At 40.4% G+C, this 16153-nt stretch overlaps 1 protein-coding gene and 1 long non-coding RNA gene across 11 annotated transcripts in view; one reads left to right on the forward strand and one right to left on the reverse strand.

The window, feature by feature from the left end:
• SH3KBP1 (SH3 domain containing kinase binding protein 1) overlaps positions 1-16153 on the forward strand; it is a 205859-nt gene that overhangs the window by 160983 nt on the left and 28723 nt on the right. The window lies entirely within an intron of this gene.
• LOC146762646 (uncharacterized) lies at positions 11062-12358 on the reverse strand. The gene is made up of 2 exons (XR_014947151.1): positions 12240-12358; positions 11062-11928 (listed from the first exon to the last, which is right to left on the reverse strand). It is a non-coding gene; the product is annotated as an uncharacterized LOC146762646 (long non-coding RNA).

Raw genomic sequence — 16153 nt, forward strand, 5'->3', positions numbered from 1 at the left:
AACCTTTCTTGTTCCACGTAGATTAAGGGTAATTAAAATGAGTCGGTTTTGTGTGTAAAGCTGTTGTTTCAAGCTGTTTAAAGCCTGATGTTTTATTATTTCATTTTCTTAGTACATTTTTGTCATGCTTCCAAACAATCTAGCACTTGCGCCCAGTGAGTTTTTACTTAGCTTATCTTTAAAGTTGTTCGGCTTTGCATGATTGTAAATGTTCTAATGTAATAATGTAACAGCATCTCTGAGCACAGAAATGGCTTTTAAAAAGTTGTTCCTGTCCACTTTACACTTTATTGACCTGGATGATTTAATTCCCAGGAGTGGCTGGTCTCCAGGTGGAGCAGTGTTCTTCACTGCACACAGATAGAGAGATGGTTGCTTTACTGCATTTTCAGTGCCAGGTTTTATTTGCTTACTTTTTCCCATTCTCTTCTCACTACCTCTGTCCTAACAGTGGAAACTTATTAGTCTTCTATAGTAACTGAGCTCATGATTTGAATGAGTTGATGTGTATGTTTTTAGTACATCCTCCTGTCCTTTTACTCAGTAAATCTGATCGTTTCATGCCGCTGCAGATTTTTTTTCCGCTCTTTTCTACGGTATGTCACATGTCCATGAACAGTTACATAAAACCATGCCTCTAGAGAGTGGGGGATCTCAGTGCAAGAAGGCTTGGCATTTCTCCTTGGGTACTTTTTTATGCTTCGTCTGAACTAATTTGAGATACTGAGGACACAGTGTTTAACAAGAAGACACTTTGCAGACTCTTTCATGGCTTGCAGACCTTGTTGTTGTTGTTTTCCCATCTATTTTTAATCCATAATTTAAAAAAAAAAACAACAAAAAACAGAATTTGGAGTCAAGGTCTTTGCTACACAGTTTTGTAAACAGTGGGGTCTCCTCTGTGCTCTTACTGTTAAAAACAGTAATTTTATTGTAGTCCAGATCTTCTCAAGCAGGTGTCATAACATTTTTACTTCAGTCGTCAGCAACAAAGGCAGCCTCACCTTTCTGCCCAGAAGTGGCTTCTGCCAGAGAGCTGCCTCATACCCAGAGCTCAGAGCCTCGTGCTTTGGGCATCTTTTCCATAAGCAGAGTTAGAGATCCACACTGATCAAAAAATAGAAGTGTATGGAGCACTTCAGAAGCTATTACCATACAATTCTGAAGTTGCCATCAGATGACAGAGTTTCTCTTGATCTAATTGCAAGAAAGAAACCCGCACTGTTTGCTTCCTGTGGTAGACAACATTAGACAGAGTTTATTCTTTCCAATTACTTAGACTCACAGAGGGAAGATTGTTAACTTTAAAGAAATCAGTGGGAGTAGTACTTCCTAAAACCCCAAATATGTTGTTGTTTTGTTGAGATCACTAAAACCAGAAAGTGGCAAATCCTTCTTAGTAGAAAAAGTACTTCACAAAGCTAATATGTTTTCACACAGTCAGACAGAGAGCAATGTTGAAGGCTCACAATTTTAACTTGCATTGAATTTACATTTATGTGAAAATGAAAACATTGGTGAGAACTTGTGAAAGGAGCAGAAGTAATAGGAAGCGAATCACAACAGAATGGGAGAGAAATCCTGTGAAAATTCGCAGAGTGCATTGCAAGCCTCATAAAAGCAGGAAGATGAGATAGCACTCAATATGCATGAAGAGTAAGAGCACTGACTTAATTGAGCTAAGTGGTTTGGTACCAGGAGAGCCTGTGTGCTTGTGCATACACACATGAGAATATGTATGCAAGGAAGCTGGTAGTCCCTTCTTCATCTTAAAATACGTTACAGGGAGAATTACAGAAGTATGGTATCAGTAAATGCAAAATTGGATATTGTTATTTTAAGAGCCCACCCTGTAGATGAAATTTCGTCGAAATTAATTATAAAACTCACTTTTCAAGATCTGCAATATGAAGAAGAGACTGATCTTTTTTGTTTTTATTTTTATTTTTTGGTCCAGGTGTTTGTAGGATCGATATTAAGTTCTCACTGTTTTGGTGGATGTTGGGAGGTTGAATTAAAAACTGGTAAGATCTGTACAGGCCTCTGCAATAGGTAAATTTGAATTAGTTTGTGAAGTAGCCAGTACACATTTTGAACCAATTTACTGAATCACAGGTGACATCCCTTTGTCACTTGAAGAATGTGCTGATTGGTTTTATTAAAATACATCAGAATTACTGGTCAGAAGGTAGTATATGTAGGGATATGCAAATGCAAGAATGCCATTATGCTTGACTGATAGCCAGGAGCACTTGCAAATTAATCAACACATTGAGTCATTTTTCAGTGAATTGAATAGGACTACATGATACAAAAAGTACCTGATGGGATAGAGTGCAAACATTTGGTAGTAATGGTTGTTTCTTCATATGTGAAAATAAAGCGATAAGAAGAGCAAAAGGAGAAACTAATGTCTTCTCGTAACTGTATTTGAAATATATATGGAAAAGTTTTTTTGTGTGAATGTCTTTGTATGTGCTTAGGAAATGTTTTATTGATTGATTACTGGACGTGGGGGTGGCCAAGCAATAATCTTTAGTTTCTTAGTGCAAAATATTTAGAGATTGGAGGTCAGAAAATATTCTTCAGAATTCTAGAGGAAGGCAAAAGCTTTGTCCTGCTGGCAAGAAAATGGTATAGACTTGGAACCTTCACTTTGCAGCAAGGGAGTCTAAGAAGAATGTGCCTTTTGAAGAAAGAGCAAAAAAGCAAAATAGAATAATTTGATTATTGCACAGTTTAATGATACATTCATAAGCTGATGAGGCATCAATGGTAAGAGGCCATGAGACTGACACTATAGACTATTCTTTGTAATCTCTAATGTTTGTAATGTTTAGGCAGCGTTTGGATAAGTATGAGAACATAGGTAGTGACTGCACTGTGCAATCGAAAGATGGTGGCAAATGGGTGTTCTGTGACAGTCAAGTATTGATTTTTGAGGTTGTGTTCCTTTAAAGCAGTTCTGAGTTCCTTTAAGCAACAGAAGTTTTTCATGACTTTTTCTACTGTCATCTTGGAAGCCTTTTAGGATTTTTCATTCTAGCACTTTTAGATGTAGCTGCTGTAGGCTGTTTTCCTGTCCTAATAGAGACTCTTTATGGACGGTAGATTTCTTAGCAGCTCTAATAAATTCTGAAAAAAATGAATGAGATCTGAACGGCATATAGAAAATGACCTACGTGAGAAATCAATAGTAATAGCTAAATAATTTTGAAGCAAAAACCTTAAGTACACGCTGGCAGCTCAGCATTCATTTGAAGACAGTTTTATTTGCAAGACTGTGAAAGTTTGCATTCCACTTAGTCAGTTTGTCTGAGCTCTAGGCAGTAAAGACTACTTTGTTCCCGGGAATGAAAATAGATAAATAAAATAAACTACTTCAAAGATCATTGCAAGATTGAAAGCTGACAACAGGAGAAGGGCATCCTTGCCTGAGTCCTTATTATCAGAGCTGGAGTAAGTGGAGGACCATATGGATGGCAGTTCTGCTAATTCTGAATTTACGTGATGTTGAAAGCAATAAAGTCAGTATATTAAAAGAAATAATGATTTTGTACCTTGCTCTGCATAGCCAACCTGGCTGCCTCTTTCTCTCCACCTACTTGGACTACAAAGCTTTTCTTCATTTGTGGTAGGTGCATGTTGCTATTGAGTGATGGATGACATTGAGGCCTTTCTCATTTGCAAAATGACTTCTCTGAGGAGGTGGGTTTCATGGGGGTCCAGGCTTCCAGTGGATTATCAGAATGGTCTGGAGAATTGATGATGTGGTAGAGAGCAACAATGACTTACAGCCTTCCAAAATCTTTTTGGTTATTTTCAGATACTACTGGGAAAGCTGGTGCATTGATATTGTGAAAGACAGATTGGGATAATGCCCATCACTGGTTAGGGATTTTCATGGCAAATCTTCTGGTCTACACATTTAATGGCAAATCTATTTGTAGTGCTTAGTGTTGTGTTGAGGAAAAAAGAGCCAGAAACCTACTTTCTGAAAATGAGCATAATGGCAATCAGTTTTTGCAAAGATAGTATTTGCATTTGGTGATGGTGTAATTTGCTTTATTGTCACAACAATGACAGATAATGATCTGCAAGTTTGGTGGTCCAAAATGCTGTATGTTTGGTGAATCCCAGTCCCTAGCCACATACAATCAAGTGTTAAGACAATCATGTAAGTACAAACAAGAAGAAGGGTATAAGGAGACAATGAAATTAAGTTTATCCCTTCTGGTCTCTTTCTCAGTGTCACATTTTCACTGTTACAGTGGCTACTTTGTGTGTTTGTCCATGTTAGAGCATCGCATCTCCTCTTAAGCAGAGAACTTAGCATTTTCCAATTCTTAGGGTAGTCTTCAGGCATTTAATTTCACCCTCACTGTATTTATGGACAGTTTCCCAAGCGTATATCTTTTGCCAAAAAAATTCTCCCAGTTTTGTCCCTTGCAACATCTTTAAATGTTCATCCTTGTCCAGGAGGTAATTGTCCACAGCACTTTCTTCAGCTGAGAGTTTGCCAAGGATAACTCGGCTGGGTAGGGCTGTGAGGGAAAACAGCTGCTCTGACGGATGCAGCAGGCTCCTGGAGGGATGAAATTAGTAAGTGCTATTTACAAGAGTCTTGCCAGTTCAGTGAGGCCATAAGCAGGGGAAGGAGCAGGAACCGGACAGTGTGCTAGAGGAGGGTGATAGTTGATACTTAATTTAACATTTTGCTATATTATGATGTCTCTGGGGTAGCAACTTGCCTGTTTCCTGGGTTTGTCTTGGTTTTGGATTTTTTTTGTTTTCTTCATTGCCAGTTTTTTCTGTATGCTTTTAATTGTAAACAGCACGCATACTTGACAGTATTTGGTTGTAGAAATATATGTACAAATGAGAAGATTTGTGCTTTTTCTTTTAATGTAGGCAAGTGGATAGCAACAATTATTTTTCCATATTAAGATGAAATTTTCAGTATTTTCCATTTAAAACAAGAAGTGATAAGATTTGAAGATTTATCCAAAAAGAAAGAAAATATCAAAGCTGAAAACATCCAGTTGCTTACAGTTGTACCTTTCTAAAGGAAGGAAGGAGTCAGTTCTACCTCAGAGCAGTCACTTAGATAATCTTATTTGTCCTTGATTGGCAGATAAAATCTTCCATCTCGTTGTTCACTGGTATAGCAATGCAAAAAGTCTCGGGTTACACATAGAAAAATATATGATCTGGTTTAATAAAACTCATAAAAATGGCTTTCTATCAGAGCAGCACAGTGGATTTTTGTTGGCGCTAAGAATCTGGTCACACAGATGCCCTCAGTTCAGGCTTTAGGACAAGACATTTCGAGCATTTTGCAACAATCCTGCATACAGAAACCAAAAGGAATAAGGTAAATGAACATCAAATGAGGTCTAGCTTTAAGAAAGCTTTTATGATTGTATGTCTTTGAAGGATAGCATGTGAGCAATAAAAATATGTAAAACCACTTACTACGTTCCTTCAGAAATAAGTATTTCCCTCAGAGAGAACAAGATACCCTTTTTCTCTCTCTTGAGATAACAATGAATTGTTCAAAACGTCTTGTCAGACCTAATAGCCATACTTAATGTACTTTCATTTCCTTGCCCTCTATGCTGTTCTCAGTGCCTCTTTCCCCCCAGACATCCCAGCCACTCAGCTGACTGAGGAATCTACTTGCACCAAAGCTGCTGATTTCTCACAATAGATTATTTCGTAAAGTGTGCATGCTGAGTGTGAAACTTAGCATGATGAATGGTAGGCTGCTGCTGGGAGGGTGGGTCTGTTCCATTCCTCTGGCTTTGCATCTGGCTGGCTTGGTCACCAGACATGCGGAAGTGTATGAGTTGGCATCGGTTTTATGGTAAGTGGGATTGCTGCTTTTTGAGATGGGGTTAGCTCTTGCATGAAACTTTTTTCCCATACCTGAAACCTTTCCCTGAAGATATTAGTTTAATGTGTGTAAGAAAGTCTGAAATCTTTGCTAGGCTTCACATTGTGATGCTGTGAAAGATGATAGCTGGACTAGGTCCTGCAGGATAAGACCCTTCTGACACACTGCTTGTGTGTTGAGGATAGTACATGTCATCATGTGAAAGTATGAATGTTTCCTCATGTGAGTTATATAAAATTTGTATGGATGGTGGTGATTGAATAAATATGTTCACTGCTATAATAATTTGGTACACTGTGTGAGTTATAGGGAAAACAGAATGTGAGTAATTGTTCTCTTCTTGCCTGAACCATGTCCTTGACCAAGACTTTCAAACATTTGTAAGTAAATTTTTAACCCTTTTTTATATCTAGCTTTTTTATATCTAGCAGCTTGTTTTTGCCACAGTGTTTAAAAATCGAGCATTGAGTGAGGTCTGTGTAGAAACAGGTGGCCAAGAAGGCCAATGGCATCCTGGCTTGTATCAGAAGTAGTGCAGCCAGAAAGAACAAGGTGATCGTCTCTCTGTACTCAGCTCTGGTAAGGCTGCACCTCAAATACTGTGTTCAGTTTTGGGCTCCTCGGTGCAAGAAAGACATTAAGGCCCTGGAGCATGTTCTGAAAGGGCAGTGAAGCTGTGAGGTGTCCGGAGCACGTCTTATGGGGAGAGGCTGAGGAAACTGGGAGTGTTTAGTGGGCAGAAGAGGGGGCTCAGGGGAGACCGCATTTCTCTCTACAACTGCTTGAAGGGAGGTTGTGGTGAGATGGGGGTTGGCCTCTTCTCCCAGGTAACAGCAACAGGACGAGAGGGAATAGCCTCAAGTTGCACCAGGGATGATTCAGGTGGGATGTTAGGAAATACTACTTCCCTGAGAGAGTGGTCAGGCTCTGGAGCAGGCTGCCCAGGGAGGTGGTGGAGTCACCAACCCAGGAGGTGTTCAAGGAACATTTAGATGCTGTACTGAGGGACATGGATTAGTGAGAACTATTGGTGATAGATAGATGGTTGGACTGGATGATCTTGGAGGTCTTTTCCAATCTTGATCATTCTATGACTTAGAAACGTGATTGAAACACTGATTTTTGAGGTGAATATGTAAATAAACTATCAAGGCAATGATTCTTTTCTAGGGAGAGGAGCAGACAGCACTTAAAAGTTCTTGTTTATATGCTTTTTCTTTACATATGCACTGAAGTTCATTCTTCCTGTCCTTGTTATCACTGATTGTAGTGGTACCATAGTGTTTTCAAAGGAAGGGGTTGTATTGTTCCTAGGAATAAGTTCATGCCGAACTATGTAGATGAAGTGACAGGTTCCCCCATGCATGTAGTGCTTCAAGATTAACATCATCTAAAAAGAGGGTACTTTCGTAAGCACTTTATATATTAGCTTGGCTGCATTAAAAGGTAACTTTTTTTTTTTTTCTGCCTTGTGCATATAAAGGATCTTACTGAAATGCCAAGGCATCTGGAAAACTGTGATTATTGCTCACAATGCAGGCGTTAAACTCACTGCTTAGATTCATCCTTTCTTTCATTCTGTGAATGGAGTTTGCCTGCTGACTTTTATCTTAAGTCCAACCTTGCCAGGGCAGAGAAAGCCATTTGAAGGGAAATATGCACATGTAGTGCCAAGTGATAATTATTGTAATTAGGACCCTATTCCTAAGATGTCAGTTATGTAAGTAATAATGGCATTAAATTAACTCTTCAGATGATTCATTCTGTGTTTCTATAATCTTTCCGAGTTTAAAAAAAAATATATCATTAAAAAATGTATTTTGGCTCATCAGAGACATACATCGTGTCTGTTACCAGCACCACCTTTCATGTTTGTGCTGGCTAATTTAGTTTTATTCTGTCTATTGGAGTGCTAGAGTTTTATGACTTGGCTCTTATTTATTTCTCCACGATATTCTGCTGACTGAAGAAGTGGAGTGAATCCCCAGAAGAGATTGTTTTGTTCAATGAGCAGTGTAATTTTCTCTGTTTGCGCAAATATTTCATCAAAGCAATTCAGCTTCATTACTGATTAAACTATTTACTCACGGAGTTTAAAGTCGAAAGGTTAGACATGGCCTAAAATGGATTTCACAGCCAAACTGTCTCTGGTCAGTTACCCCCTCTGCTCTGAGGCCCTGTGTGTTTTAGGTCATTCATTATTTTCAGCCAGTTTCTTTTTTGCAGGGCCCAAGAACTTGGACCAGTTCTTGGACAGGATATGTCTCCTAAATAAGTGTTTTCTTGTTATGCTTTCCAGTAAAAATCACTAACTGGAAAGACAGTGTAACCACAGCTGAAATAATGTCTAAGTTCTGACAGTCTCTTTCGTTTCCTTCCATACAGTGTTGACACAATAAATTTTCAGTAGAGCCTTAGAGCTTATGGATACAGGGGAAAAAAAGAAAGACTATTTGTGTTCTTAAGCATTAAAAAATACAATTGAGCGTCTCACATGTACATTTCCCTACTGCTTGGGCAGGAGAGCTGGCAAGAGCCAGGATAGATTAGCTCAGGAATTGAGCCTTCCAGGACACAGGTTGTGGACCTGAGCAGAATAAATTGCGCTGGGTTATGGACCAGACTGGGATATTTCTTCTCATACTTTTCGTCTGATATTTCCTAAATTATGAGTATCTGGGGGAGAGAGAGCATGTAAAAGGGAAGCAAGTCCTCTCCAGGACTGCCTCAGAAGATTAATTTGCTATCTTGTTCATCTAAGTGATCTTGGATTAGGTAGTTGTTGAGAGATTAATTCTGCCATATAGCCAAATTTTAAAACAATATTTCTGTTTGGGAGTACATAGTTACTAACCAGATGCTTTAAGCCATAGTCATGGTTTTCAAAACTATGTAACAAATTGTTGTGCAGGACCATAAGGTCTCATTCCCTGTAACTGAGCTTAGTAACAGAGTTGGATCGTGGAGAATACTGTCTTAGGCAACAGCACAAGATGGATGTAATGTAAGACTCTGGATAAATCTTTCCTTCACTCATAGATACTTTACCAAGTTTTATGAAGACTACAAAATCCGTTGTTTTCTGACTTTTCAGAATAAAGTTGGATTTTGAGAGTAACATGGCTTCATTTCAGCATCATAACTGTACAGTGAAATGTAAGAGATTTTAAAGAACCATTCTCAAAAGTTATTAAATGTTTTTTTTCTGCACCTTCAACGTGACTTTGTTTCCTTCTCCTCATAACAAATTATGTTAACAAGAATCTAATGCAGCATGAGGTCAACTTTTGTTTTGCTGGTTTCAAAATTGCTGATCGTTGGCACTTGTTTTCAGTGAAAACTTTTGATATACTTAATTCTAGACAGTTACTCATTAAAGAGTTAAAAAAAAACAAAACACACACAAAAAAAAAACCCACAAGAAAACCCCAGGACATTTCCCTTCATATTATTGTTTTTGCTCAGTGATGTCAGACATCAGCTTTAAAACTTACAGAGCCCTTTCTGTGGCCTTCTCCAGGCCTGTGAGAGCTGGGACCTTTTGGTCCCCAGAGGCAGGCAGCAGTGCTGTGCTGCTGGTGCTCTGCGTGGGCGCAGGGAATGGCAGCCAGCTTGGCTCTGAGATTTGACTTTCTGTGAAGCCTTTAGTTCTCAAATTCAGAAGCCTTTGAAAATAATATAATATCTGTACATATATATAGCATCTTGAAGAGTTTTGAAAACATACTTGCTCACCTTAAACTTAAATGTGTGTTATTTTTCTTTAAATTATAAGTTTGGCTACCTATAGTGGGAAAGGCTGCTGGAGAGATGCTTACAGTGAGGGCAGTAATAGCATAATGTGTGGTTGCCAGCACAGCAGAGCTGACACATGAAAGCTCTCAGTACAAGTTAAAGATGTATTCATGGCTTTCTGAATAATGAGATTTTACAAGCTCGGCATTCTTCTTGATGAGATCCAACTATATGCAGGCAGAAGGAAAACAGGCATTTGACGAATACAATTCCCAACTGCTGGGATTTTTATTTATTTATTTATTCAAGGAACTGCATATTCTGGTGGAGATGTCTGTAAAGCTTTCATATCCTACTGTGAAAATTATGCTTTTTAAACTACACGCTTTGTGTTGTCTCTCACTCATTATTCTGGATAATCTTTAATTTTTGTCTTGTAGTCTTAGCTTGCCAGTTATGTATTTTAAGCCTAAGAATCTATGAAACAGTAATGATTGGGTCATTTTTTTAGGTGTCTGTAGCTGATGACTGTGAGTGCAGGTGTGCCTACTTGCATGAGCAGAAAACTTGCTATCTATCTGAGTATTTCCAGAGTGCCCAAACCTTGGAGCCTTGCAGTCATCCTTTCTGAGGACCTGCTCTGTTTGTACTTGGAACTATTTTCTATCCTGACAAGAGTGATGAAATCACAAGTTCCTTTATTAAAACCTTTTAATCAGAAAAGCTAAATAAATGTTCTGCTTAGGGTTGAATATATCCTTTTATTTATTTATTTATTTCCTTACGTGTTTACACAGCTGCAGCTATAGGGGTACGTAGGGGAGAAAAGAAATGCATTGATTGTTACTTTTCTTTGGGACCTTTGGGAATAAAGAAGACCTCTAATTTACTGTTACAAGCAAAAGCTTTTTCCTTGGCTAAGCCCAGGAGAAAAACTGGGGAGGGGAGAGATGAACTCAGGGCTGTGGCAATCCCTGAAATCTTAACAATTCAAAGGTGGTGAGAGAGGAAGGAGATGGTGCCTTATTGAAGACCTGGAGAAAGAGGCAGGAATCATCTTTGTATCCTCAAGTAAGTGGAAAATATGGTTGAAGCAGTAGATGCCTGCCTGGCAGTACAAGAGTTCCTTCATCTCTCTTGAACCTTGAGTACATCCCAGTGCACCACCACATATGGTGGTGCTTTACTTCGTGGAATGGCTGAATAGGTTTTGTGGGTAGCCCCTTCCAGACTTGCTCAGGCTCTTGTTTTGGTACAGCTTCGGGGGTTGCTCAGCTGTCAGCAGGCTCTCCATGACTGTCAGGCAGCTGGTGATATCAGAAAGAGTAAAACTGGAAGCATTTGCAGACAGCTTCAGTGGAGATCTAAATGCAAGTCCAGAGTCCTTCTGAGCCCAGGCAAGAGGAAAATTATAATTAAGACTGAGCACACAGCCAAGTAGCTACTGGTTTTTATTTTGGTGATTAAGAATGGACACAGCATGCTGTAACTCTCCTTTGAGTGGCTATAAGTGGAGAAAAAGAAAAATCAATCATAGTACATGGAAGAAAATATAGTTCTAGTGTCTGACACTAGAAGTACAGTGTGTTATTGACTTCTAGCAAAACAATTTTAAAAATAACCATTATGAGTTTATATTATGAGCACGTTCACAGACAGAACTGCTGCTTCCAAGACTAACCCAAAATCAAACCCTGTATCTGAGAGTGTTGAACTCCAGCACTGGGGGCCGTGCCCACAGCCCTGTGCATCCCGTTCCATGCCCACCACCCTGTGGTGCAGCCCCTTTCCCTGACCCCCAGCTGCCCCTCCCCTGGCACAGCTCCATGCCGTTCCCTCGGGCCCTGTCGCTGTCACACAGAGCAGAGCTCAGCGCTGCCCCTCCGCTCCCTGTGAGGAGCTGCAGCCGCCACCAGGCCTCCATCAGCTCCTCTGCTCTGCGCTGAGCAAACACAGCGGCCTCAGCCTCTCCTCATGCATCCTGCCCTCCAGACCCTTCTCCATCTGTGTAGTCCTCCTTGGGACATTCTCTGATAGTTTCATGTCCTTATTCTATTGTAAAAGAGGTTTGTGACCTGGTAGGCATCAATCCACATCTTTTAACTTTGTAGTCTTGAACGTGGTCTCAGCTAGTAAATTGAAGATCACATGAGCAGAGGACTGCCAGCTCTGTCTCACCAACCACATTTTCTCCTGTTGTTCTTGTCAAGAAGATGACGGGTGGTTTTTAGTTCCTCCATGTATGCTCTTAGAATGGTTGGCAGCATGTTGACAGAAGCTAGTTGCATTCTGCTTTTCTGGTAGAAAAAAAAAAAATGATGAAGAAGAAAGAAAAGCATGAGAAGCACAATTAGGATTGTATAGGACTAATGGAGTCAACTTTTACTCAATCGTGACAGCCAGCTGTCTGCACTGCAGAGCTATAATGTCAGTTGTTGCTTTCTGAGGCAGCTTGTTCAGCTCCAGCTCATCTGGCCTTGTATGAGGGTCTGTATGTGATGAAGACATCCCTGCAGTCAGCATTATAAGTGGACTTGCAGAGCTTGCTGCAATGTTGCAGACCTGCAGTTGTAGGTAGGAGGAGGGTGCCACTGCCAAGATAACTCACCTGATCTCAACCGCAGCTTTTAATCCTTGAGGTCTCTTTTCTGTCCTTTTGCTCAGTGACATGGCAGCCTCCTCTGGCAAATAAAGTAAATGAGAAAATTAAAGAGAGACTGTTGAGCAATTCTGTTTGAAAATTGTCTGTAGTGATAGGCTGTGTAAGTCTGAGTGACAAGCAGGGGAGGAGAGACAAGCAAATGTGCAGCTGTTCTGGATTAACAAGCATGAAATGCAAGCCCTGTCTTCATGAAAACAACTAGGCTTTAAAGACAAAATGCATATGTACTAGTAGAACGAAGACATGGGAGTAAGGTTTGAGTTTCCTAAGAGCATAAAGAAACATCCGACCTAAAAAGAATGTACGTGATGTGCATTATTCAGCAGGGTAATCAGCTGGCACTAAGCTGTGCTGGCAGTAGAAGCTCAAGCTTTTCATCTCTGGAAGCTTGAAATATTGTGATTTTTTTAAAATCTAAATTGGGTCAGTAATGTTTTGGCAATTTCGGGATGGCGTGGCAGGTGGTGGAGGGCATTACAAAACATACCATGTGATGCACAGCCAAGTGAATAGTGAGCTCAGCTGCTCCAAGTGGTAAAGCCAAGCAGGAGGGCTCGTCCACATCAGGAATGAGGGGTGCTGTCTGAGGTAAGGGCAGGATCCTGCACAGAGCTTGCCTGTACCGTGTGTGATTAGCTGATTATCTGTGGCTTTGTGGACTGCTGCATTCATGCAGCAAATAATACTGTGAAAATATGGGCAGGTTGAGGATCAGCCTTGTTCGCTTACAAAGACATAAGCAAACTGATAAATGTTTCCTAAAGAACTCCCTGGGAGGTCTGGAAAAAGTGTGTTTCTTTAGTGACAGGCACCCTGCTAAGGAACAGGGAGGATGCAGGAAAAAAGCACAGATTAAGCACGAGGGAAAACTACCAGGAGCAGAATGGAAAGTTTGTTCAGTGCCTACATTTGTAAACTGGGAATGTATCACAGCAGAGTGAAAAATAAAACTATGGAAAAAAAGACACCTATCTTAAGCAAATGCGGTACAAAATTGATGCTACTTAGCTTGCATAGTTAGCCAGCATGTATTCTCAGGGAACGAGGTGATTTAATTAATCTAAATGAAAAACCTAGACAGAAAAATAATTTTAAAAGAGAAAACAAAAGCTATGCTCTTCTTTATTGCTGATCTTTTTGTTTCTCAAATGTCATCAAACATTATGTATTCAGTACGTGATCCTGAGTTCCAACTAAGGATTTGCTATGATCCCAGGATTATAACTTAGAGAAAAATGCCAGCCAGCACAGTCATTATGAGCAGCACTTTTAAGACTGCTCATGTTGTTAAATATATCATTAAGCTAACTTGTGTTCTTTTGACATCACTGCAGTGGCTGTACCAAATGACTCCGTGGATACACAGGGATGATAAGGCTGTCTTGCTTGCATGTGCTATCATAAAAACTTATATTCACCATTCATTTTTTTATTTCTTGAAATGAATCTATTTAAACTGCTGTTTACTTCCTCTACACAAAGAGTTAGCATATGTGAGGCTTGTAGAATTTGTCCGGTTTCTTCTGTTTCTGTCCATTTTTTCTACCTTTGTTCTCTCTAAAAAACTATCTAATTCCTTACTGCATGTTGTTGCCTTTCCCTTTTCCTTAACTACTTGCCTTTTCTTGCCTCTTATATCCACACTCTTCTGTTTCTGCTTATCCTTCTGTTCCGGTGTTCCAGAATCAGTGCATTTTCCTTCTTTTTCACTTTATGGAAAAGCAAGGGTGTGATTGTTTTGTAATGAGCCAGATTTGCACCTCATCACACTGTTTTCCACGAGTGATGGAAAGTCCTCACCACAGGCTGACCTAGGACAGTGAACATGCTTCATGTTAGGACTGATAGACATCAGTACCTCTGAGTGTTCAGAGAACACGGCTGCTACGTTTCTACTGATTTCTTAGGAACAGTGGTAGATTTCTGAAAAGCAAGGACACTTTATTCAATCTAGGAGAATTTCCACAAGGCTTCATTAGAAATGTTAGCATAGGAGCATCCAACATATTGAACTCTGAGCAACTCCGTGTGGCTGTGCTACCAGGGCAGCTGGATGTTCCATACTAGTGCAGATATCCAGATCTGAAGCTGTGGAAGGGACCACAGTGGTTACTTAAGCTTGATGTGTACCAGATGTGGGATCCCAGCTGCAAATCCAGCCCTATTTACTTTGACAGGGGGGATCCCTGGTGACTTATGACCAATCTGTGCTCTGCTTGCAAGATTTCCCTTTCCCTCATTTTTTCAGATGTGTAGTATTTACTGCATGACTCTGAGCCACAAGAAGATTTAAGTTTACTGCTGGAGAGGCTGGAAAGGTTGGCCAGCCTGGTCAGGATCCAATTGCTAAAATTGGCTGAAATGTTTTTAGGACTGAGAGGAAGATGGGTGACTTTCCTGTAGCTGTGTTTTGGAAAACAGCTGACTAGGTTCAGCTGAAGCTTTCAAAGAAGAGTGGAAAAACTGGACTGAAAGTATTCTCTTTAGCAAATGCAGCAATTTTAGCCTTCTCTATGGTGGTTGTGGCTTGTGCTCTTATTGTTCACTACCAAGATACTTTTACTTCATTGTATTTTGAGTTTCAACAGGGCCAAGTGTCGGGTCCTGCATTTTGGTCACAACAACCCCAGGCAACCCTACAGGCTTGGGGAGGTGTGGCTGGAAAGCTGCCTGATGGAAAGGGACCTTGGTGTGCTGATGGACAGTCGGCTGAATATGAGCCAGCAGTGTGCCCAGGCGGCCAAGAAGGCCAATGGCATCCTGGCTTGTATCAGGAATGGTGTGGTGAGCAGGACTAGGGAAGTCATCCTGCCCCTGTACTCGGCATTGGTGAGGCCTCACCTCGAGTACTGTGTTCAGTTTTGGGCACCTCAGTACAAAAAGGACATGGAGGTGCTGGAGCAGGTCCAGAGAAGGGCAGCAAGGCTTGTGAAGAGCTTGGAAAATCAGCCCTCTGAGGAGAGGCTGAGGGAGCTGGGGCTGTTTAGTGGGGAAAAGGAGGCTGAGGGGAGACATTATCGCTCTCTTCCACTATTTGAAGGGTGCTTACAGCAAGAGTGGGGTTGGTCTCTTCTCACTGGTGACAGGTGACAGGACGAAGGGAAATGGCCTCAAGTTGCACAAGGTAAGTTTAGGTTGGACTTTAGGAAAAACTTCTTTACAGAGAGGGTAGTTAAACACTGGAATAGGCTCCCTAGGGGGGTGGTCGAGTCACCGTCCCTGGATGTGTTTAAGAGCCATTTGGATGTGGTGCTCAGGGATGTGATTTAGCAGAGGGTTCTTAGAGTTAGGGTACTATGATTAGGTTAGGCTGTGGTTGGACTTGATGATCTTCGAGGTCTTTTCCAACATGAGTAATTCTATGATTCTGTGATTTTTCATCACTTAAAATTACTGATATAGGAGTTCTTTTTATTTTTAAATTATGAATGTTTAGCAGCAAATTATTTTGCTACTCACATTGCATTGTTGCTGAAAAAAATGCTGTGGTAAAAGGTGACTCTCTACAGTGATCAGGTGTTTAATGCCTTCTTAATTGGGCTGTAATCAAAGTTTGTAATTCCAGAAGTAATTCTTATGTGTCAAGGTTTCCATGAAAGTGTGGCAAATGAATGAGCTTTATTACCTCTAGGGATGTCTGATGCTTAATTAAGTTATTGTCTTTCTCTTAAATGAAGTCAGAACGAAGTAATATCATGCATGTTCAAAATGCTTGCTTTTCTAACAGATCAAGTGCTGAAATAGCGTTTTGCTTTAGACACAGGCAAGCTCATGGGCTTTTACAGCATGCTTATTGTTCTTTCCTAGCTGTTCCATATGGTCATATAATGCAGGGCAATTACTGAAGTTTTTATCTGGTA

Source organism: Coturnix japonica, chromosome 1 (assembly GCF_054131305.1).
Source record: "Coturnix japonica strain WE chromosome 1, WE-NBRP24, whole genome shotgun sequence".
Classification (NCBI taxonomy): domain Eukaryota; kingdom Metazoa; phylum Chordata; class Aves; order Galliformes; family Phasianidae; genus Coturnix; species Coturnix japonica.